At 36.9% G+C, this 24,821-nt stretch overlaps 1 protein-coding gene across 2 annotated transcripts in view; it reads left to right on the top strand.

The window, feature by feature from the left end:
- The window catches only part of PDE7B (phosphodiesterase 7B), a 308,410-nt gene that overhangs the window by 125,920 nt on the left and 157,669 nt on the right, over positions 1-24,821 (top strand). The window lies entirely within an intron of this gene.

The following is a 24,821-nucleotide window of genomic DNA, read 5'->3' on the forward strand; positions in this document are numbered from 1 at the left end:
AAGGGAATGAGGAAGAATAAGCTGAGACAGAAAGTACTGGCCTTAGAGAGCAAGATGTCAACAGCAAAAATACTCTGGTACAAGGAGGTCGAATCATCCTGCTTCTGGTTAAGATAACTATCATGACATCCATCCACTAGAGCAGATAGATGTGCAGACTGGAATATTGTAGGGGGCTTCTGGGAGGCTCGGAGCACTGGTGATGTCTATAAGATCATGGATCTAGGAGTCCAACTCTGCTCATGTGAATATGGGTACACACATGTTCCAACTCCAGAGAAATGAGAATGAAGGAAGTTGGTGAGGGCCAGGAGACTTTACCATCTTCTGGGATTTAGATTAGGCTCAAGCTCTGCCAAAACAAAAACAAAAACTTGAATAGATTCCAGGGCCCAAAGACCCAAGCAAAGGGAGAAAGAAAACAGACTGGTTTCTCTTGGCATTAAGGACTTCTGCCTCCCCGCCCCCCCAATCCTGAGGATATGATCTCCCTACTCACCAAAGAGAAAGCAGCACTAGGGTAGCTTCCATCCCTACCTACTCAAAGGTCACTGGGCCCAGGTTGAGGAGAAACCAAATTATCTCTAGGAGTAGATCAAGCCAGGAACCAGAGTAGTAAATAGGATGAGGTAGGAAAGAAGGGGAGGAGATGGCTTCGTATAAAAAACACTAACCAATTCAGATGACTACCACCAAGTGCCCCCAGTTTGAAGCAGGATTGCATAGGACTAACATAAAAGTATACTCCAATTGACTGAGAACAATACTTCCTTAGTTAGGAAGGTGGGTGGAGCGTCATATATAATGGGCATGCTATCATTGTGTCTACTAAGACTAGGTCAGGCAAAGTTGCATCTGTGTTTTGGCCTCTATCTGCCTCCTCTTTCATGATCCAACTCATGCCCCCTATATTTGTTAAAGACTGTTGATTCCAAGGTTCCTGCATATTATCAAGCTGACTGAAGCATACAGGAGGGATTTATTATAAGGACTCAGGGGTGCTTTATGAAACTCAGGTCTAGGAAATTTTTTGCCCAGACTCAGGAAGGTGCTGAAAGCAAGAACTAAACAGCCTGTCTGCTACTTTGAATATCTGCTTCATGTTTTTCCTCTTTGCCAATAGGCTTTCTTTGAAGTCCACATATCTCTGTTTCCCCCAATCCTTATGCCTTCTCTCCTGCTGCCCAACTTACAAGGGCAGGAAGAAAATATGATTGGCCCAACTTGGGTCCAGGGTGATCCCTTGTCCAATCAGGTATGGCTAGGAAGCAGTTCATGTATTACAATATGACTCAGAGGAATTGAGTTTAGAGACCCGTGTTTCCAAAAGTGTAACATGCATACAAATCACCTGGTTATCTTGTTTAAATGTAAAATCTGATTAAGTCTGAGATGAAGCCTGAGAGATTACATTTTTAACAAGCCTCAAGTTAATACTACTGATGCTGGTCTCTGAATCACATGTTACAAAGTTAGAACAGATAGGCTGGGCCACTCCCCAAACCTGCTAAGGCCATTTTTTTTTTCTGTGTGAAATTAGTCCTCTGCATTTAAATTTGCATTTATGTATGTGTAATGACAACTTATCATTTTCATAAGGAAAACTACTCACATTATATAAATACTCAGCCAACAGAAGTGTAAGGATGGGCAATGTGGGACACCTGAATTCTTAGTGCAAGACTTAGGAAGTTTCCCAACTAATTATTAAATCTGTTTTAAAGCTAAAAGATTGTAAAAATCCAATTTAAATAAATTGGTTGTGACTCTAAAGTTTTCAAAGTAAGAACTGCTTTTTCCTCTGTCTTGTATACGAATTTTAATGAAAATACTATCTAAATATCCTAGAGGTTTTACTCTAAGCCTTCCAAAGCAAGTGCTTCTCTGCAGACCATGTAAGGTTTCATTGATTCTTAAAGATAAAAATGAATTGATCTTCAATATAAACACATGGAATCCATTTCAAAATGCTACAGAACCTTGTTGCCCATTGTGCCCGGTGGCATGAAAATCTTGGAAGATGTTCCTTGCTGCCAGCAAGACTGGATGTTTGCTCAGTTTCTCCATTTCCCATATGTGCTTGCACACCAAGCCAGGAGCATTTACTCCCATCATTAGTAACCTCTTAGAAATGGACTTCCTCAATTCACTGCAAAGGAACAGAAATGAAGCAGATCAGCTTGCTCTGTCTTTCTTGAGAACTAGATGCTCCTACAATGTGCATTTGGCAATTCTTTCATCCACCTATTAGGAGCCTGCACAGGGAAAAACCTGAATGAGTTGGGTAAGAATACAACAATTTCAGGAAGACTTTTCATTGGCCAGGGCTGCTGATAAAATAGTAAGCTTGAGTTAATACTGACACATATTGGAGCCCCTGCCTAAGACAACAAAGTTATTCATCACAGGACCTAGAATAAACTGTAGACCCCATTTTTTAAAAATGTTGATGAAAAGCTGATGTTCGCTGAGCATGGTTGCACATGCCTATAATCTGACTTGGGAGGCTGAGGCAGGAGGATCACAAGTTCAAGGCCAGCCTCAGCAACTTGGCGATGCTCTGATCAATTTAGTGATTAAATTGATTAAAATAAAAAAATAAAAGAGTTCGGATGTGGATCAGTATTAAAATAAAAATATAAAATAAAATTAAAATAAAAAATAAGAGTATTAAAATAAAAATTAAAAAATAAAAGAGTCCGCATGTGGATCAGTGGCAAAGCACCTTTGGATTCAATCCCCACTACCAAAAAAAAAAAAAAAGAAAGAAAGAAAGAAAGAAAGGAAAAAGAGAGAGAAAGAGAGAGAGAGAGGCTAATGCCATTCAGGCAATAGCACATGTTCAGGCTACTGAGTACTTCAAACTTCTAAGTTCATATTTGTATTAATCCTTCTAAGGATTTTCATCTAATCTAAGAGATACAGACATTTTCAACTTGAACTGTTAATCCCCTTAGTTATAGAAATTAGTTCACAAATTCAATTTTCTAATTAAAAGGGTCAATTGGATGACCATCATTGTCCTATGTGGCACAGGATAGCTCCTGTACAGGTTCACTGTAAGACTATTCCAACCAAAAATATGTGTAAGTTTAATTTTCATCTAGAAAATAAGATTTAGTAGGGTCTAATAGGAGAAAAATGAAAAGAGTAAAAATGATTCCTTATTGTGGTGGTTACAAACCTGGGTTCTGGAATCAGACACAAACTTGAATTGTAGGAAACAGCATCCTTACTTGTAATGTGCTGATTTCCTTACTTGAGGTATAGAAGTGGTTCCTGTGAAGGTGCACTGAGATCAGATGCATGATGTTCAGACACAGAGTCTGCACAGGGAGAGCTCAGAGTCTATTAGGCTGTCGCTACCTTTCCTGACCCCATCTGCCCGTCTACCCATCTAAACAGAAACAAAAAAAAAAATGAAAAATTTGCATGGATGGGGAAATTTGGAGAATTTTCTAGAACCATTGTCATCCTATTAGGCATAATGGGATTAAATTAAAGCCTTTCTTTCACTTGTCCTTTTGCTACCAAGCTCTCCCTGTTTGGCACCAGACTTTACATTCAATGTCTGTATTTCTCTCTCCCTGACTATTCTTGAAAGGAAAGGGAGTGTCATGTTACTGTATTTTCCATAAACCAGAGGAAAATCCTGCTATGAAAAACACAAAGCCCTCCAAAGAGCTCTGTTTCCCCTACTCAGCCATAACTGTCTTGGAGTACCATCTGCCCGTACAGCTGAGCTAAGCAGAGCTGTTGGGAGCCCAAAGATGCTCAACTGCTGCTTTCTGAAGTTAGATAAGACAAAGTGTCCAGAAGACCCCAGACTATCCCAGAAATTCCCAGAAATGTTGCTTCCCAGGAGTCCAAAAAAATTGTAGAACCATTGTTCTACCCAGATAGAAAATCAAAATGGTGGGAGTGGGGGACTGAAAAGGAGCAGGAAGAAAAAATTGGTGTTTTTATTTTAAAAGGGAATGATTCATTTGGAAATAAACTTCACTTTTTCAAAGTTGCTTCATCAAAATCCTATGCAATGGACAATGTTAGTTCAACTAGCCACATGTCTTGCACACGCACAAAAGGTGACAGAGATCCATAGATGAGAATATCCAAAAGTATTTTGATCCTTTGCAAAGATCTTGAATATAGGAAGAATGGAGCAAGTTATCTTATCTGGCTCATACTCGGCTGAATTCCAAGCATTCAAGCATTTCATATTCAGAACAACCAGAGCATTGCTTGTCGCAATGGAAAGTATGAAGCTTAGAGAAGCATAGTCATCAACGGTCCTATCGAGGGTGACAGCATGCAGGGACCACTAAGCCCTTGAGAATGTTTTCTCCATCTCCAGATCCCTTTCAGCAAGGCGTTTGTGAAACTGGTTGCTGAGGCACCCGATGATGCTCTCCACGTCCTTCCCATCCCACTGCTAGTAAAACCCCAGGGACCCAATTATAATGCAGTTGCTTCCCCAGCAGAGATTTCAGCCCTGCATTTTCTAGAAAGAAACCATACTGCACCAGAGATCCTGCAATCAAATCCTTGTTATGTTGACTCCTATCACTGGATTTTCCATGTTAATGCATCTGTAAGGAACATAAAACCTGCCTTTTTTGAGTATGGTTCATTGATGACAGGTGTGAGCTGTCTTGAGTTGTTTACCAAAACGTCTTTGAAATAAGAATAATTTCAATAACTGGGGTAATGACATTTCCCTTTTAGCCCTCATCTCCCAATGCATTGTGTGAAAATGTCTAAACAAACAAAAATGTTCTTCCTTAACATTGCAAAATGGTAGCCATTAGAACAACCTGTTAATGTTGTTTATTCAGGGGAAAACATGTAGAAAAGCATAACAGCCACCCCATTCAGCAAGCTTTTTCACAAAATGGATACTAAGGAAACTCAATCCAGCTTTGTTTACAGAACTGAAGCAGGGTGGAGACTAGGAAGTAAAAATATGGTGCCGTTTTCCCTCTGGACATCCTGACTTAATGGCTCACAGCAGATGACACAGGTGCTTGGTTCACATGTTGACACTAGCTCTGTGTTGGACAGCTCCATCTGCCCAGTCTGAAAAATACAGGTACAAGGAAAGAGAAAGAAACAATCCCAATTCTTCCCTGGCTTACTTTTTCTGAAACTCCTTTATGTGATGAACTTGTGCTTATGTTACTTTATTTTGAGTTTTCTTTCAAATGTTTGCAGAGACATACATAACATCACATGGTACCCCATAAATATGTACATTTTTATGGGTTAATTTAGAAATACAAAGTATGTGTGTTTGTGTGTGTGTGTGTGTGAAGTTTTCTTTAGGAAAGGGCTATCATGATGGAAATAAATTCTAGTTAAGATAGTTGATCTTTTTCTTCCAAAACTCCAGTCTCTCCCTAATCACAGATCTAAAGAGGTAGATCAAGTTTTTTAAAGAGGCTGAAATATTCCTTTTCTAGCCAGCCCCCATCCTAGGCAAAGCCTTGCAACTTGTGGAGCACAAGGAGCAAGAAGAGGTAGTTTTGCTGTTTGTACATTTACTTCCAGACAGTCTTAAAATCCATCCGAGGAGAGAGCCTTGCTGATCCTGCCAACTCATCCAGAATAAATTTTCCTTACAAGTAACTGAAACTTTCCCCCCAAATAAAGTAACCCTTAACTCTTGTGCCTGATCTTGCTATAAAGGATGATACATCTTGAGAGCAGACGGTAGTGAACAGAATTTAGCCCTTTGTAAATGATTCAGAGTCACATTTCCAGGTCAGATAAAAGCCACTCAGAATTTCAGGGAGTGCCCCCAGGGGCAATGGCAAGAGTAAGGTGAGGCCAACCCATAGGAATTTGGGCATGAACCGTCTAGAGACTGTATTGAGCAGGAGTGCTCCTCTGGTCAGAGGCCTCTGATTCAGGGGATGAGTGGTGTGGCTCCTGGACCTGATGACTGTGGGATTTCCTGTATAGTTAATATTTGACTTGAGCACTGCAGACGTGTGCATTCCATTTGTGTCTGTATCAAATAGAAGCCACCAGACCTAAGCTTTCATTCCTTGATCACTCCCAAGATAGTAGTAGCTAACTTGCTTAAGACAGATCCCACTTATTACTGGAGATGTTTATCTACTGCAAAGACAGACTGTGCTTGTGATCACATCAGGGAGAACTGGCCCCTGGTTGTAGAAACTGCTCCCACTTCTTTCTTCCAAGGAAGAACAAATACGGCACTTTTACTAAACAGGGCTTGTACATTTATCCAAACAGTAGAGCTCATCTTTTTTACTTGATTCACTAAAAAATACACAAGAAGGCAAACATATGCTAAGCAGAAAGCAAACAGTAAAGACTAATATAAATGTTACACAAATATAAGATACACATATATTATCTATGTGTGCATCGCCTATACCCATATTCATACATATGACAGACATGAATTAGTCAGCTTTGTATTACTACCACAAAATACCTGAGGAAATTAAATAGAAAAGGTCTATTACCTCTTGCATAGATCTATACGTCCAGTCCAAGATCCGATGGCCCCTTTGCTTTGTGCCATAGAGTACATTTATTCTGGATGAGTTGGCAGGATCAGCAAGGCTCTCTCCTCAGTGAGTGCACCGAATGGCAATGGCACAAAGTACATGGTAGAACCCACCACTCACATCCTGAGGCAGGAAGTCAATCTAGAGGATAGGTCTGAGTCCTATAGTCTTCTTTAAAGACATGCCTCAATAACCTATGGACCGCCCAGTAAACCCCACCTCCTAAAAGTCCTTATATTGCCCATTATGGCCATTCTGGAGGACTAAACCTGTGACACTTGGGCCTTTGGGAGACAATCAGCATCAAACTATATCAACACATACAGATATGATACATACATACATATATATATATATATATGTATACATATTGATGTGTATGATGCATACATATATATGGTATAGTAAGCATATTTAACATAAATGATAAAAGGGAAAGAAACACTGTATGTCAGAGTTGCTCATTTTTATACAGAACTTCTTACTTCATGAAAATATTTTTTCCATAAAGTTTCAATAAAGTTTTCCATAAAGTTTTTCAGACCTGTAACTTAAAAAGTGAAATCATAAGTTATAAAGCAAGATTTTCGAGGCATTTATATATTTTTAAACTCCAAATAATCTATTGAGTAAATTATAGGAATTTTACCACATCTTCATAATTATATTTTTCCCTTTTTTTAACTGCGTAGTATGTGCTGTCTTTGTCTGAACTTTCATAACAAAGTACCATGAGCTCGGGGAGCTCAGATAACAGAAATTTATTTTCCCTCAATTCTGGAAATCCAAGATCAGGATGCCAGCTTGGTCAGGTTCTGGTGAGGGAGCTCCTTTGGCTTGCCAATGGCCACCTTCTCACTGTGTCCTCACCTGATGGAAAGATAGAGAGCAAGCCTCCCAATATCTCTTCTTATAAAACCACAAATTGTATCATGAGTGCCCCACCACATGACCCATCTAACCCTAATTATTTCCCAAAGACCCCATCTCCAGATAGAATTGCACTGGGGAATTAGGGCTTCAAGATACCAATTTTAGGAGGACATAAGCAACCAATCCATATCATGTGCTTACACTTGTGAATATCATCAATCCTCAGGAAATTGTATCCCCTGTAATATTATATCCAGTCTATGTGTTGTATATTTGCTGGGGACGGGGGGGGGAGGGGGGAATGAAAAGCAGAACTATTCCCAGAGGAAAGAAATCAACTGGACAACGTTTTAGAAATTGTATGATAGGAAGAATTGAAGTTGTATGAACCAGAGCTCTTTATCATTAAGAAAGAAAAATATTGTTTGCAGATACTTGGAAACTTACATATCGAAGAAGAATTTGGCTTCTTTATGATTCCAAAATGTGGAATAAGTGAAAGTCAGAAGGAGGTAGATTTTGGAGAAATATAAAGCAGAACTTCCTAATAAAGAGATGCCCCCAGTCAGCTCTTCACCACTGATCTCATTCAGCAAGGCAGGACTCCTTTAGAGATGCTTTCATGAAAACATTTAAATTAAACAAAACTTTTGGCCAGATATTTCCACAGTCCATTCTGGCTCTAAGATATCATGTCTTCAGAATTCACCCTCTAATGATAATTAGTCTTTAAGTGATTTGTATATGAATAGAAGCAAGAATAAGGACCAAAATAATCCACAATATTATCTTTGTGCTCAAAGAAGGGTATGAACGGAGATGCATTCATGCATTCATGTGGTCTTCTTCCTTAGAGGATATATTTAGGATGAAGCATTCAGTGGAAATACAAATGTTCTGAACAAGAGGTAAAAAGAATTATTAACCTAAGAATTAGTTGGTAATTAGAAAAACTCTCACTTCAGGGGAATCGTGAGATAAGTGTTTTTGTAGCATTGTTGTTTTGTTAGTTTGGGTTACGGACACACATGGTTTTTTTTAATTGCATAACCAGTGTATCTTCTATGTAAAAAAAAAAAATAGACTGATGGATGTTTATGACCTAATAAATAGTGGGTAAACTTGTTGCCAAGAAATTAATCTCAGTTGATCTAAAATGAGATTGATCTTTCTTGTCAGTTATCTGTCATGACTAAGGAAATGAACCCCTTTATAGACTCTTGCCTACTTTTATGTCATCAGAGTGTCTGGAACATTGCCCACTATTTCTTTTTTAATGTTGGAAATATACAAGCATTCACTTTGTTCTAACAAACACATGTTTCAAATTAATTTTTTTTCTCTTCTGGAAGATTAAGTCCTGTGTAATTAAACCACTTGAAAACTCAGCCAATATAATTAATGGATATCAATTAGAAGCACTTGATAAAATGCTGATGGACACAAAAGCTGCCTAAACTTACTAGACTATGAGATGATAAAGGCATAACATTATCTATTTTATTCAGCACTGAATTTCTTCTTGCCCTTCATGATGCCTGCTACCAGAAAGTCTTCAATAAAAATCTATTATTGAATGAATGAAAAACTTATTTTCAGGAGTTAATGATCCAATTGATGTAACATATGAAAGAAATCAGTCAAATTGATACTGGAGTTGCTCTCATTAAAATGGACCACATTGCCAAATGTGGTGGTGCACATCTATAATCCTGCAACCCAGAAGGCTGAGGCAGGAAAATTACAAGTTCAAGGTCAGCCTGGACAACTTAGTGAGAACCTGTCCCAAGATAAAAAGGACTGGAGAGCGTAACTCAGTGGTAAAACACTCCTAGGTTAGAACTCCAGTAATGAAAAATAAATTAAAATAAAATGGCCTATGTCAGTTTTTCAGGATTAACTACCAACTTGTTTTATCATCCAGAGCCTCTGATTTCTTTCTATGCTCTTTCTCCTTTTTGCTGCCATGTTACTGCATGTACAAAAGATGCTTAAGAAGATGTGAAATTCAAATTAGATTTGAATATTGATTATACCTCTCTAAAAAGTCCAATTGGTCCACTTTTGGATTGGGGGTAAGGTTTAGTAGTAGATGCCATTCATTAAAAAATGTGTTTCAGTAAAACCTTATGGTCCAAAATAAAGATTATCTAAAGCAAAGGTGTGGATGATATGGATACTATATCACAGGATGAACCAAAATAAAAATGTGGTTTTGAGTGTCTTGAGGTGAGAGAACAGGATGCAGAGTTTCATGACATGAAAGAAAAAGGATTCAACCAGAAAACATACTGACCTGATAATTAAGAACCTTGGATTTTCATCATGGTCATTGATGTTATGTAGATCCTGAACCCCAGTTAACTCACTAATAAAATTGAGGACAGGACTTAATGATAGGAAGTCTAAAGCAATAGTTCTCAAAGTGTTTTCATTTGGCATCACTTGAGAACTAGGTATGCAAATTCTCTAAACCAACCTTGGACCTGTTCAAGCAGAAACTCTGGAAATAGGGTCCAGCGATCTATTTTGATACTCTTCCAGGTGATTCAGCTGAACAATCAATTTTGAGGACCAGGAACTTTGGGTTCTTTAGGAAACCAGTGATGATGATTTTTGAGGCTTCTTTTCCCCTCTGCTTCCAACAGCTCTTGAGACAGGGCCTACTACAACCTGGCAGTGACACCCTGCTAATCAGAGGTTAGATATGAATAGAAGTTGTGGGCTGGAGCTGGAGCTTGGTGGTAGAGCACTTGCCCAGCATGTGCAAGGCTCTGGGTTCCCTAGTACTTCAAAAAAAAAAGTTGTTCTTTCAAGACATCTACTATGCAAATAGTGACTCTAGTTAATAATGATGTAGGATATCCTTGAAAATTGCTAAAACAATGAATTTTCTGTGTTCTCACCAAAAATAAATAAATATGAAATATGACACAACACACAAATTAAGTTTATTTAGCCATTTCACAATATATGTGTATTTTAAAGCATCATGTTGAAATTCTTTCAACTAGATGAAAAGCCTTTGGTTCTACAACTATATTAATATTGTTATATATGAATACTATATTAAAATACACTAGTAATAAGGAAATATATCATGTGAATGTTTTGTAGTTTGTGTAACAAATTACTTTGTAAGTGTGGTGACATACAAAATACCACTAGCTGAAGGCTTAAACAGAGTTATCCCAATAATGAGGGTGATCGGGAGTCCTAGGAGAGAAAAGAGGCTGTGAGCTTTCAAGGCATTTGGGCCACACCTGGATTGCAGAGACATTCATGAAGGTGGGTTCTTTCCTTTAGGTCCAAAATCAAACTATTAGGTTTTGTGTGATTCTTGAAGATTCTTAGTTTGCTTTTTGCTGTAGCTGTCTATTCCACAAAAGAGCTTCTTTGCCAAAGACTATGTTAATCAAAGTTTCACTCAATCTGAGAGTTCATCCATCTTCATTATCATGATGATCAGTCACAGCCAAAGTTGGAGGCGACTGCTCCTCCATGTCTTCCCACAAATGTTAGTCTACAATTTTATACTACAGCAGTCTCTTAGAATCATTCCACTTTACACTCAGAGGGGACAATTCTGGTTCATTTGGGGTTTTGAATATGTATTGTTGGCTTGCATTTCGGATTATTTTTAGTTTCTGATCTCTTAAAGTTTAAATCAAGCCTGAACTGCACAATACCCAGCACATAGTCCTGGACAATAAGCATTCATAACATCTGTGATGATACTTGGTGTTTTCTCTGTTCAAGCTGTGAAATACTGGAATAAACAGATCAGCTTTCCTTTTTACTTAATTTTTCCCTGTAGCTAAAGTTTTTGGTTGCTTTATAATCAGGATAAATGAAAACAAATGAAGGAAAATATGACTCAACATATGTGCTACATATTCATGTTTCATCCATAGATATTAAAATATTATTTTCCAGTGTTTGGCTCAAGGAAAGAATACACTTAAGAAACTTCTAAAGGACTCAATTATCCAAATGGAAATGGTAATTTCTATGAAGTGTGAAACTTCATAGTTTATAAAATACTTTCAAGTATGATCTCACATGACCTTCCCCATATCCTTGTGAAGTAACAATTGGATTATTACCTCTTATTTACTGGACTGAAGAAAAGGTCTAGGGAAATTCAGTGACTTGCCCAGTGTCACTGTGACTTGCACAACCAATTACTGGCCGAAATGCTCCTCTCACCAGGTTAAGTTACCTCTTCCAACCTCATCAAGAGCTGAGCTCCCCTCCCTCTGGGGTTTTGTCAACCTCTGCTACATTGGGCCAGGTCACATTTAAATAGGTGGCATTAAAAAGAAGAAGAAGAAGAAGAAGGAATTCTTTGATCTTTGATAGATGGACTTTTGGTTGGGGAGAGATGGGAACTATCCACCTGTCTTACTCTAAAGGCAGGAATTAAAAATCTAGTTTTAAACAACATCTCAGTAGAGCTGAAGGGATCGACCATACTGTCTTTCAGAGGAGGCTATCTCTTTAGAATTAAACTCAGTTGTTTTAACTCCTGGCCTAACCCTTAGAATAACTTGAGATTTTTAAAATTTAGATATTCCAATATAACCCCCCACCCCAACTCCAAGAAATCAAGCATGAGCTTAAGCACTGAGAGTTTTGAAAGCTCCCCAGGTTGACTCTACTGTGCAGCTGGGGTTGAACTTTACTGATACAGCTGAAATGGAAGCATGACTTTAAACTGGCAGAGAAGCAGCCCTTTTCCTTCTCCAACTAGGTAAAAAGAACATGTCTGTTGAAAGTCCTGACCATTTCTATGTGGAGGCCTTGTATGCTTTCAAAGCAAGCCAGAAAGTTGTGTCTACCAGAGAATTCCTGTGGGATATTATTAAAGGGTTTATGGTTAACTGATGGGCTGAATTAATGGTGAGTATTAAGGCAGATTCGACCTCAGAAAGTGGGCAGATTAACAAAGTGACCAATGTGGAGTTACGGATTTCAAGTTTCACTTCAAGTTTCCTATCTTTGACAAGGACTGGAGGTCATAAAAAAGATGCTTTCTTTCCTTTACCAGTGAGGATTGAATGGATCTGCCCTTGTGAAAACGTGGGTCTGTCCAGAGAGACATAGGAGGAGAGGTGTAATTAACTTGAATAAGCAAAGGCATAAACAGCAGCCTGAAAAACAGCTTCTAGAAACACACGCGGGACCAGGTTCTGTCCTTAAACTACCCCTTCCTTGAAGAATCTCCTGCATAAGAACACCCTGGAAATTATATCCATGACAAAGTTTCCTCTCCTTATATTAGGTGTGCATGTGTATGTGTGTTTGTGTGTGAATGGAAGGAAGGAGGAGGACATTCATCTCATCACCACTAAGATGCTGTCCTGGAGTAAGAATAAGTAAATGTGTTCAAGGGGATGAACTATTTTATACTTCATGTACAAATGAGGAGATCAATGTGTCATTCAAAGTCACATTTTTAAAGGCAAAAAGATTAGGATAGTGCTCCTTATTGGGGTTGAGTTACACAAATTTAATCTGAAGTTTCTATTTAAACAAAGATATATTTGACCCCATTCCACCTGGAGTAAGGAAATATCTAGTGTTTTTCTGCAGCTAAGCACATCAGAAAGCCATTAAGCCGTTCAGAGCAAACTGAAATGTCTCTAGTTTATAGAAGTTGTAAGTACAAATGAATCTACAACATGTCCAAAAAGCCAAGTTGGAGAAGGCTTTTTAACTCAAGAAGTTGCCTTTATATTAGAAGGGTAGATAATCTCATTTAATCAATTATATTCAACTAGTACTTATTGAAGGATGAGGATGGGTTTGGTAATGTTGAGAATGAAATTAGAATGTGTCACTTTCTCATAACAACTAACTATAACATATTAAACAAGTAGAGAGAATTGTGCTAAAAACATAAAAGATTTGTTTTATTGGACATCATATTTTAAAGGTCTCATTTAAAACTATGCTACTACAAAAAAAAAGTGGAATAGAAATAGGGAATGCCAGCAGAACAAGTATGCAAAATAGTTGACCAGAGGAACAGGGCTCAGATTCAGTCTTTCCTCATTCAACCAGTCTTCCTAAAACAGCAAAGTCAAAGCGTTAACTGTAGGCTTTCTCAGAATCAAAGATGATTCAGAATTAGGTCCAGCCTGATGCGTCATGCCCCCCTCCCTATGGTCAGTTAAGCCCTCTTGCTGTTCTGCAACCCCTCTGCTTTGGCCTTGCACCACCTGATCCCTCAAGTTCTTCTGACCTCCTCAGCCCACATGCCAACCTTGACCCTTCTCAGCTGCCACCCTCCACACACTCTACTACCCTTTCTCAGTTCTAGCTTATCCATCCAAATCCAGCCACAGACAGGAAATGACCCCTGCAAAACCAGAAAGAAGCGTAGTTTGCACCAATAGAAATATATCTGAATGCCATTATCTTGGAAATGTTTAAAAAATCCTGTAAAAAAATATATTTTTAAGGGTTCACTACTGAAAGAAATACCCTAGTTTGTTGTTGTTGTTATTATTTATTTATTTATTTATTGGCAAAATGAATCTCTAACTCTTGTTTAATCAGCCAATAAGGGTGCTGATTGTGAGCCAGTTCAGGGTTCACAGTGAAAAAGAAAAGCCACTGAGTAAAAATGGAGATTAAGTCTTTGCTGAAGAGACTAAAAAATTATTTCCTAGTGTTAGAAAAAAAAATAGCTGTGGGGAAGTTCTTAAAGGTAACCAACATACCTATAATCTCCACTATACACAAACCATGTTACCTTTTGTCCTGATTAACTAATTGGCCAGAGAAAGACAATCTTGTCAGCCCAGGGACACTAGCTCAAATTCTTGGCCATGTCTATAATCTGTAAAGTCTTTTTGCTGTGAGATAATGTGAGTTGCAAAGAAATAGTCTAAATGTATTTGTCAGGGTAATAATTGGGAATAAATTAAAATTTAAAAACAGTGAAAAGGGAATTAAGGCTAGAGATTTATTTTCTTTAAGAAGCTATAGTAGATAAACCATTTTTAATTAATTTTTATAACACTCTCAATGCCTCAGTTTTCTTCAATTAAAGAGATAGAAACATACATAGATTTTGTTAAATTTTTCTCCAAGATAGATCAAATCTCATGTCAAGTTTCTCCATGACTGAAACAAAACCTCCACTTGCTAGCAATATAGGACCCTTACCAAAAGGACATAGGGTTCTTAGTATCAAACAGGTCAACCTATATATATTTACTGAGAATAAATAGATACACTGAGAATAATTGCACAGAGTTTTCTAATTTCAAAATCATGACTCTACATTTTTGGCATAATTATTGACCATGTGTAAACAAACATGACTTTCAAACTGGTTTTTCTAGATTTATAGATTTATTTATTTAAATAAAGCAAGCAAGGATACTTGCTTTTATTTAGGTCATAAATACTTTTGAGCAAACTTTCACTCAGAAACCCACTGATTTGTCAAACAACTCAATAACTGGTCATTTTGTATTATATATTTAGATTCCCTTTAACTTACATAATGTATAGATTCTCAAACTGTAAGAGAGTAATATCATACCATTGTTCTGTTATTACAAAAAGAAGGAAAGTAACAGAGACAGATGAGCAGATTTTTATTGACAGAGGACAATTTTTATTGACAGGTTCCTTCTCTGTTGATGAACCCACTTGAACAATGTGGTTTTGTTACTGAGAGGACTCATTCTATGTCCCATTGTAGAATGTCAAATAACAGAAGTGTGCCCATTTGATCCAAAGCTCAGTCTTTTGTCTTGGCTTGGTTGTTGTGTTCCAATACTGAGGAGAAAACTCCATCTTGTTACCCGCACTCTTTCCCAGAATATGCTGCACTTGTTCAGAATTAGGTAAAAGTGAAGAGCATATTACAGTAGATATAGAGTTTGGGGTTTTCCCTCTCTGAGAAATAGCAGTCCCTGCATAGAGCACAGGAATGCTGTTAAAAAAAATAGTCACATTAAATTTAGATTATAGTCCATTGGAAAAATGCTGCTGTGACCAGCTCTCAAGTCTGATGGGAAACACTGAGGCCATCACCCAGGCATCTGAGTAGCACATTAAGCCTAGTCAAGAGAACATCAGAGACCACCAGGCACTTCAAACCTATGACTCCATTTCTAACATAGTCTGTTTTTTGTTGTTTTGGGTGTTTGGTTTTGGTTTTTTACTGGCCACATGATATTTCAAGAAGCAAATAGCTATAGGAAGCAGTTCTTACAGTAAAAATTACATGTATGCATTTGTTCTTTTTCTGAAATTCCACTACTGGGAATTTACCCTAAGAAAATAATCTAAAATACAAAAAGGAGAGAGAGAGAGAGAGAGAGAGAGAGAGAGAGAGAGAGAGAGAAGCTATTTGTAAAAATGTTTCTGCAGCATTATTTATAAGGACTAAAAATTTTATAACCATTTACGTGCCTAAGAATAGAGACAAGGTGAATTTAATTATCACAGAAGCATATGTTGAAACATCATGTAGCTATTAAACACTAGATTTGCAAAAAGTTTTAATGAAAAGAACTGTTTTTCTTACAATGTTTAATGAAAAAAGAACACAAAATTGTATAAATGATAGTATATCAACTATGTAACATATGCTTAGAGATAAGACTAGGAGAATAACAGGGAATGTTAGCAACTAACATTCAGGGATAGGGGTTATACATGAATATTTTCTTCATAATACTGACTTTTTATTTTCTACTTCTTAGTGGGAACAATAATTACATTTTACATAACCAATACACACATCTCAGTGGAAACAGTCAGAAAACTTGTTTTCTAAGCTGCTCTATATATTCTTACATTCTGTGATGAATGTTATGACAGTAGGTAAATCTCTAATCCAGTGTCCGATAGAATATAGCAATTTGATCTTCTAAGAGTGCTAGAATTAACTGATATAATGTATTTGAAATCAGTTTTTAATGAGAAAAGTCTCATCTCATTACATAACAGCACTATTCAGAGAAGGAGAAAGAAGATTTTTGGTTTTTCCAGGTCAGCCTATTCAGTAAAGATGGAGGTTTCCCATTATTCTTTCTGTTACCAATTGGAGTTCTGACCACCATGAAGGAAACTGTGTTGACTGTCAGTAACACATTGTGCTTCCCCAATCCTGGGCACTAAATTAAAAAAAAACTTAAATTGCAGATTATTTATGATCCAGACAATGTGTTTCAGTTTATTATCTTGAATTGTTTTTCAAACTTACCTGCAGATTAACAACCATAATGTTTAAACTCCACAGTGATACTAGGCTATTACAATTCTCATTTCTTTTCATTTACTGACTTAAATGGTGAAGAGAGAGAAAGAGGGGAAAAAATAATAAAGGAGAGAGAAAAATATATGACCAATCTTACTGCAAGGGAGACTGTGAAATGTAGTGTTCCTATTCAAGGAAGAAGGAACAAGTGAATGTATCATCTTTTCTCTGCCACAGACACCTAGGTGAAGAGAGAAGTCATGTCTCCTGAGACCTAGAGGAAGACTTTGGTAAATAATTTGTCTGTAATTTAGTCTAGTTTGAGAGAATACTTTATATGTACTGAGAGATTTCTAAACAATTGAATTATTACAAAAAAAAACATGTTTCATAAACTATAGAATACTGGTCTTCCTTTGGATGCCAACACTTTAGACTATCTGTACCAGTGTTTAGGAATTTCTAACCCATGGGGCATGGCTAGGCATTGGACCTAATGCAATTACTAGACTTGGACCTTCTTTCTATTCACATTCAATCTACTAGAAGAAACATGCTGGGCTTGGCAAAGACTTCGACAAAGTTAATAGGACTTGTCAGTTTCTCATTTGTAAGCTGAGTCAAAAAGAGCAAAAAGCTGTAAATGTAAAATAAGGTCAGAAGCACAAAGATGAGAAATTAGATTCCCTAACCAGATTACAGATTCACGGGAGGGCAGGGTTAGGAGGTTAAGGGAAAATGATGGCAGTCCTGGTTCCAGGGCCCCACCATAGTGTGAGGAGCTACATATGGTGCCCCTGAACCCCTGCACAGAAGGGTCATTTGCCCCGGATAACAGGTCAGCCCGCCTTCCAGTAAAGGCTGACATTCCTAAAACCCTTAGCTTGGAAACTTGCATTTGACTCAAACCCCAGACCTAATCACAACAAACCTAATCATTTGTTCTTTGCACTTTCTCAGATAGTTGATATTCATTGTGATTTTTCACTTCTAACAGCCTCTTCAAAAAAAAAAAAACCTGAAAGTTTTTATTTTCCTTTCTCTTTCCTAACAGCAGAAATACACATAGAATTTGAGTGCAGTGTCAGGCTGCCCTAACATCCAGATGGCAACACTCAGTGGCTCCCAGGATTGTCACCTCACTCCTCAAATGAATATTAAACATGGAGCATCTTTCTTCCCAGAGTAGGACTGATGATTCATGCATCATTATTTATTTGAAACATTACAGGATCAATTGAATCCTATAGCCAAACTTATGGAGCATATAATTTTCATTTCATATTGGTCTTTTATTATTAATGGATGTTTTTGCTGGCTGACCTCGGAATCTCTTTTGCACAATTGCAGTATCCGTGTAGATCTTGGTCTTTTAAATAATATTTTAAAATAATAAATATTGCACCATTTTGTGTGTGTCTGAGGCTTACTGGTTGGGGCAGAGAAGCATCTCTAACCTGATGAGACAGTTTCAATGGGATCTCTTTTCTAACATTATCCAGAGTGGTTGGGCTTAAAATCACAGGATGTGCAGATATCTGTTGTCAGATTTGTGGAGATATATATATATATATATATATATATATATATATATATATAGATAGATAGATAGATAGATATAGATATAGATATAGATATATAATTTAGAAATGTAAGTTTTGAATTGGGGGAATTGAGCTTTGGGGAAATTAGAATGATTTAGAATACAGTTATACATCTCCTCCATATTCATCATTTTAGGAACTTTGATTTGTGTATGCCTACTTCAGGAGTTGGAAGATACAATTCCCAGTCAAGAACACAATTGTGACAATTTAATAAAGGAAAAATATGCCTAAAAAGTGCTTGAGCAAACCCTTTGATTTCCCTGTTTTACCTTCTTTAGGTCATGCCATTTCCCTCCTCTCTCCCAGCACAGAGAGTCCACTCCCTTCCAAGCCCTCAGCATGCAGATTAGATGCCTCACTATGTGACTGCTCAGGAGTAACCCTGCCAGCAAAATTACTATTCAGGGTTAACATTGTCCTAAGGCTCCCTTCGTGCTGGGGTCCTGCTTGATAGCTCTCTATTGACCTGGTTATGGCCCCACACTGAGTTCTAGATTGTACCCCTGATCAGCAATGTCTAAATAACAGGAGAAATCAGTACTCTTTTGAAGGTGGACATGTCAAGCCAGCCTAACTTAAGTAAGTCTGTTCACTTTGTCCTAATTCATTTTTTTAATACATTTATTCATAAGTATAGCCATCAGAGTGAATTGCAGGACTCCCTACAAATAAAAAAGTCCACTGATGCTCAAGTCCCTCCTATAAAATGCCATAGTACTTGCAAATAACCTGTACACCTGCTCCTATATACTTCAAATCATCTTTAGATTACTTATTAAACATAAATGCTATATAAATGGTTGTTATACTGTATTATTTAGAGAACAATGTCAAGAAAAAAAATCTGTGTATGTTCAATACCAGTAGAATGATTTTTAAATGTTTTTGATCCACCGTTGGTTGAATTCACAGGCGCAGAGTCAGCAGGTACAGAGGGCTGACTGTAGATTCAGAGTCATGATACAGAAAAGTTAGGGAGTGAGGAACGTATGTTTAATATCTTTTTCCATTCTATTGTGAGTATTTGCAATAACAACATGTTTTTATCAGTTCAATTATTTTAGCTGGGAATTGAGAAAAAAATATTTACATAATTTAAATATATATGAGGTCATTTAACATATAAGAAAAATGGGACATTGTATTCCATGTATACACAATATGTCAAAATACATTCTATTGTCATGTATAACTAAAAAGAACAAAGAAAAAAGGTTATAACTCCTTTAATTAAAGAGAGTACTCTGACAATAAACTATAATGCAAAAGCAAATTCTCCACTTTAATTAATAGCAAACATCTAGTTCTAGAATGATTTTTTTTTCCCTAAACATTACCTTTCACTATGGAGAGCAGAAGTAGCCCCATTCCACAGTTAGAAATATGGAGACATAAAGCATTCAAGGAACTCATCCAATATAACAAAAGAGCAAGACAAAAGCTAATGGCTCACAGCTGTAGGATATTTTTCAAAGAAGAAGCACAAATCATGTTATCTTTGATGTAACATGTGTAGAACTAACACAAATGTTTGCCTTTGAGGATTACAATAGTCAGAGGGAAAAGAAATCTTTTTCATCTTTTTTATTTTAAAATTCCAATGTGTATGTAGTCATTTCTCCAAGGCAGGCCAAGGTATTTTTTTATGAATAACAAATTTGACTAAGTAAATTATGCAATACATTAAATTAAAGTTTCTTCCTAATAAATCTTAAAAATTTCTTCCTCTTTCATCATTTTTTTATGAGAGAAAAACACATGCATAATGACAATGGCCAGGACTAGGGTTTTCTTCTTTCTTCTCATAACCTGTGGCTTGGAGCGTTTTTGAACTGTGAGAAGACACAGCAGTTCTTACCCAGTGTGTTCTACTTACTGTGTGTGAGGCACAAAGTTCTCTGCTCCCAGGTGCTCAGACCAGAGGTCGTAGACAAGTACGCAGTCAGGAGTGGATATGGATGGTCACAGTAGCACATGGGAAACCATTAAACTTGGTCTTGGAAACAAGAATATTATTTGTGGAAGAGATAAGAGCCAAAATCATTCCTAAAATATGTGTAGAAATTAGCTTTGTGAAAAGAGTATTCTGGAAAGATAAAGAGGGTGTGAGAAGATCTGGAGCTGAAAAAGTTTGCAGCATATTAGAAGAACTTGAAGAAATCTAAGGTTAAAGGAGTAGTGGAGAGTAGAGTTAACTTACTTATTAGAATCTTCCTTTGGGACTTTATGAATACATCATATTTATTGGCACTCAGTAGGGTACTAAACTGAATAGACAAGACTAGATCTAACAGCATCTAACTAGATACTAACATATTGTACAAACCTGTGGACAAATACAAAAGACTTGGGTCTTCTTCTTAATGATAAGTTCTCTCTGAGCTGTTCTTACAATTGCAAACTGGGTTCCAACCCAAGTACTCTTAGACTGGCAGTAAATTGGAACAACTCATTCATTTCATTCATGTCTCACCCCAACCTTATTCTTTTAGACTTTAAAGGAATTTTCCCCAAGGAGCTGAACTTTATCTTCTGTGTGTATGATTTCTATCTCATCTGGTTAGTTTTTCAAAATATATTTATTGCAATTGTTTTTGTGATTTTGGAAGGACTATATATTCATTTTAGGAAACTTGGATTATATAGGAAAGCTAATAAGAGAAAATAAAATCATTGACAATACTACCATTAGTGATAACCATTGTCAATTTTAACTTGTACAAAATATTCATGATGTTATATTTAAGCTTTTCTGTGGAAATATTCCATTATAAATATGTAAATAATTTGGGAAAATTCTTACTGTTTGTATGTAGACATCTACATATATATTCTGTTCATTTTAAAATTAATTTTAATTACATAGTTTTTAACAAACTTTTAGTTTATAAGTTTTTATAGCACTCTATCTAATGTGTCACTTTTAGCCCTGTTATAAGCCTGTTGTATCTCAAAAAGCTTGGGGCTCATGCAGTCATCACTCTATTCATTATTCTTAAAACACCACTGTGACATGACGTAGGTGGAAAGGATTATCATCCCTATATTGCAGATGGGGCTTCCAAAGCAGACAGCAGTTGCATAACTGAGGCAAGGCTAGAAATAGAACTGGGGTTATTTTGAAAATAGGTAGAATAAAACTTATGGGCAAAATTAAGTATTGGTGATTTGTATCTCTGTTCAAAGCCTGACTCTTTGAAATGTTAATACATGAAACACATTAGTCCTCTATTATTTTTCCATGAATTAAGAACCAAATCTGACCCTGCGGAGTGCACATGGATATCCATAGATGGTTAAGCCAATTTCCTGTGGGAAGTTGCTGCCAGAATTGTTCCTGAAAGCCAAAACACAAAATTAGAGCTACAAGGGATTCCAAAAGTTTACATCAAAGGTGGATGTTGAAGCTAAGACACACATGTGTATGTGTGTGCCTGCACATGTGTGTGCCAACAGACACACTCACATAATGTTAAGACCAAAACTAGCACCAGAGCCAATTTCACTGTATTGTGTATCTTTTCTTGGGCACAATTTTGCTAGAAGCTGGTAAGATTTTTTTTTCCTGAGTCAAGACTGCAAAATCAAGCCTGCTGGGAGTCAGCAAACCACTACAGACGTCATCAGATCTCTCCTGCTTCAGGATATATACACTGATCACTGCAGGGGTCGGGAGAGAATTTTATTTTTGCTTGCACAGGCTACACAATTGTCAGCGGATATAACCCTTGCTTTCCTTTGAAGTGTGAGCTATCAAAAACTAAATAAACCAGATGGAGCTGTTTTCTGATTCAAGGTGACAGAGCAGACCAATGCCTGAGTGATATTTCTTTTTCAAGATGGAAATAGAATTATAAATTTCCTGCATCTAATTTGCACCTTCCTTTGTAAAGGTGAAGCCCAAAAAGAAATGTTTCTCAAGTGCCTATTCCTCCAGAGAATAAATCAGAGCTTTGAAAATAAGAGAAAGGTAGGAAGATTGATCACACAATACATGAAGTTAAGAGAAAGAGGGGGAAATTATCAGCTGTGGAAGAAAAGTCCGCAGTATTCAGATAACCCCTATTCTCCTTGTGACCAGATAAATATACATTCTTGATTCCCGGATTCTTTCCATTCTTGGTGCAATACTTGAAAAAAATTTTGACCAGGTTTTTGGCATTTTCATCTTTTCTGGGAATACTTCTAAGTGACCTAGGGGAAATTTTCTAAACCAAAGAACAGTTTTGGCAGCAAAAACAAGCCTCAGTGTGTATTATGATTGAAACAAAGTAATTTAGCCTTTAACTCGTGCAGTGATCTATGAGAACCTCTACATGAAGCAGAATGAGATGAATTTAGTATCTCTATTTTTAAATTTAGTATCTCTATTTTAAATTTAGTATTTCAATTTTAACTCCATTATTTTAATTCCATAAAAGAAAACATGATTTATATTTTTCTAATAAACAAGAAAATATTAACTATATTATTAACGTCTCAATCATCATAAATTTGTTCTCTTCATCTTGCTGCTTTTTCTGATATGCAGAAAAATACAGAACAATCTATCTGGGCCTTTATTTTTTTCATCTATACAGTGAGGAAAATAGACTCTATTACAGAGGGTTCTGAGAGGATTAGATGATACAACATTGGTAAAATGTCTAACCCATCATCTATACATGGTAGGTTCTTTCTGATTATTTCCCTTTGGCCTTCTTGTTATTTTCTACAGTATTTGAAAAAATGTGTGGGCTTACACATTTTTTCAAATACTGTAGAAATGAGTAGACTCATTACATAAAAATCTAACCAATAAGGACACAGAGGCAAAAACTGCCATTTATGAGCACTAAATATGTACCTGGCACATAATAAGTGTTTGATAAATAGTAGGTGTCATTGTACCACACCCTTCACTTCATCCTCATGATAACTCTGGGGAATGTTTACTTTCATCTCATTTTCCAGTTGATTAAATAAGGAATAAGAGGTGAGGTAACCTGCCCAATGTCACACAGCAGGACGATGCCAAAACCAGAATTGCAACAGACTCACTTCAGAGATCCTGGCCTGGCCACTGCCTTCTGCTATACCTCTACCAACAGACTCATTTCAGAGCTCCTAGCCTGGCCACTTCCTTGTGCTATACCTCTACCCAAGTTTAGGCAGAGCTTTGTGGGGGTTCAATCTCTGGAACAGAGCAGAGAGCCAGAAGTAAACTAAAAGGACTTCTAAAGGGGCTGGGGGACAAAGTAACTCCAGTCCTCACCTGTGTATTCTGAGAGAAACTCTTCTAGATATAGCTAGTATGATTTCTAAATTAGATCTAGTAGCTGAGAAACAGCTAACACTAAGCCTACTTATTTACAAGAACAAGGCACTTCAAAGATATTGTTAACCAACAGGCTGTCTACTTACACAGACTCCACAAGATTCAAAGCAATCCAGTTGAAGGTAGGAACTGGTTGCTACAACTTATTGCCTTGAAAACAGTAAAAGTGACCTGAAAACTTGCCAAATGCTGGCATCAGACTGAAAACCATAGCAGCCTGGGGCCACTTAGCATAGGAGCAAATAGTATGAAACATACAAAAGAGTCCCTGAGCATAGATTTTTATAATCATCATAAAGTTATTGAAACAGAAGTATTTTACACATTTCACATACAAAACTAATTTCACCCAAATATTCTTTTTTCAGGTTCAGTGTCTTAAATAGGAAATACCGGTAGAAAAAAAATCACTAGTAAAATCACCTTATGATAAAACTAAGTTCTTTATCATTAACTTAAGTACATAAATGTTAAACTTTGGATTTGATGGGCTTTTTCCTATCTTATGTAACCTTTTGAATTGGGTGATCAAAGTTATACCAAAGAAAGGTGCTGCATACAATTAAGTACCCAAATATCTCTGGTTATATGGGAAATGTACTCTTGCTTAACTTCAGAAGGAGTCAGCAACTCTACATTTCACCATTAAAATTTTAACCTACCTGTAGTCAAGAAGAACATTAACACATTTTCTGGAAACACACAAACACACATACTCCTAGGTATTCTTACCTCAAGCACCGTTGGCCAAATGTGTTCTATCTATTTCAACATTACAAACATTAGTTTCATGGCCCTAGGAAATCAGAGACTACGATGGCAGTGAATAAGATAGCTCAGGGAAAATTTCAACAGTATTAAATAGTAATTTGGGCTTTTAAAAGTCATAGTTTTTTCCTGACTTTTATGTCTAGCTTTTCATGCAACATGGAACAAATCATTTAAATCTCATTTTAGTATGATTGACAGGGCAGAATAATGAAACAGAATGTATTCAGTCCCAGGCTGCAGGTTACTGAATTCAATATAAATCAGGAGATACCTCCCCACCCGTGCTCAGAGACCTGTCTGGCCTTGGGCAGCCTATAAATGAGAGCCAGACAAAATTTAACTTGAAAGACAAACTGCTTTTCCTTTTTGATTTGACTTTTCCTGAGGGCCCCGGGGGGTTGAGATATCCTTCCCCTGGGTGATCTTGGCTAAAAATATAAATATCATCCACTTGTTTTAACACCTGGACATTATGATTATCCTGACTA

The sequence above is a fragment of the Spermophilus citellus genome, assembly GCF_964194105.1.
Source record: "Spermophilus citellus genome assembly, chromosome: 5".
Lineage (NCBI taxonomy): Eukaryota > Metazoa > Chordata > Mammalia > Rodentia > Sciuridae > Spermophilus > Spermophilus citellus.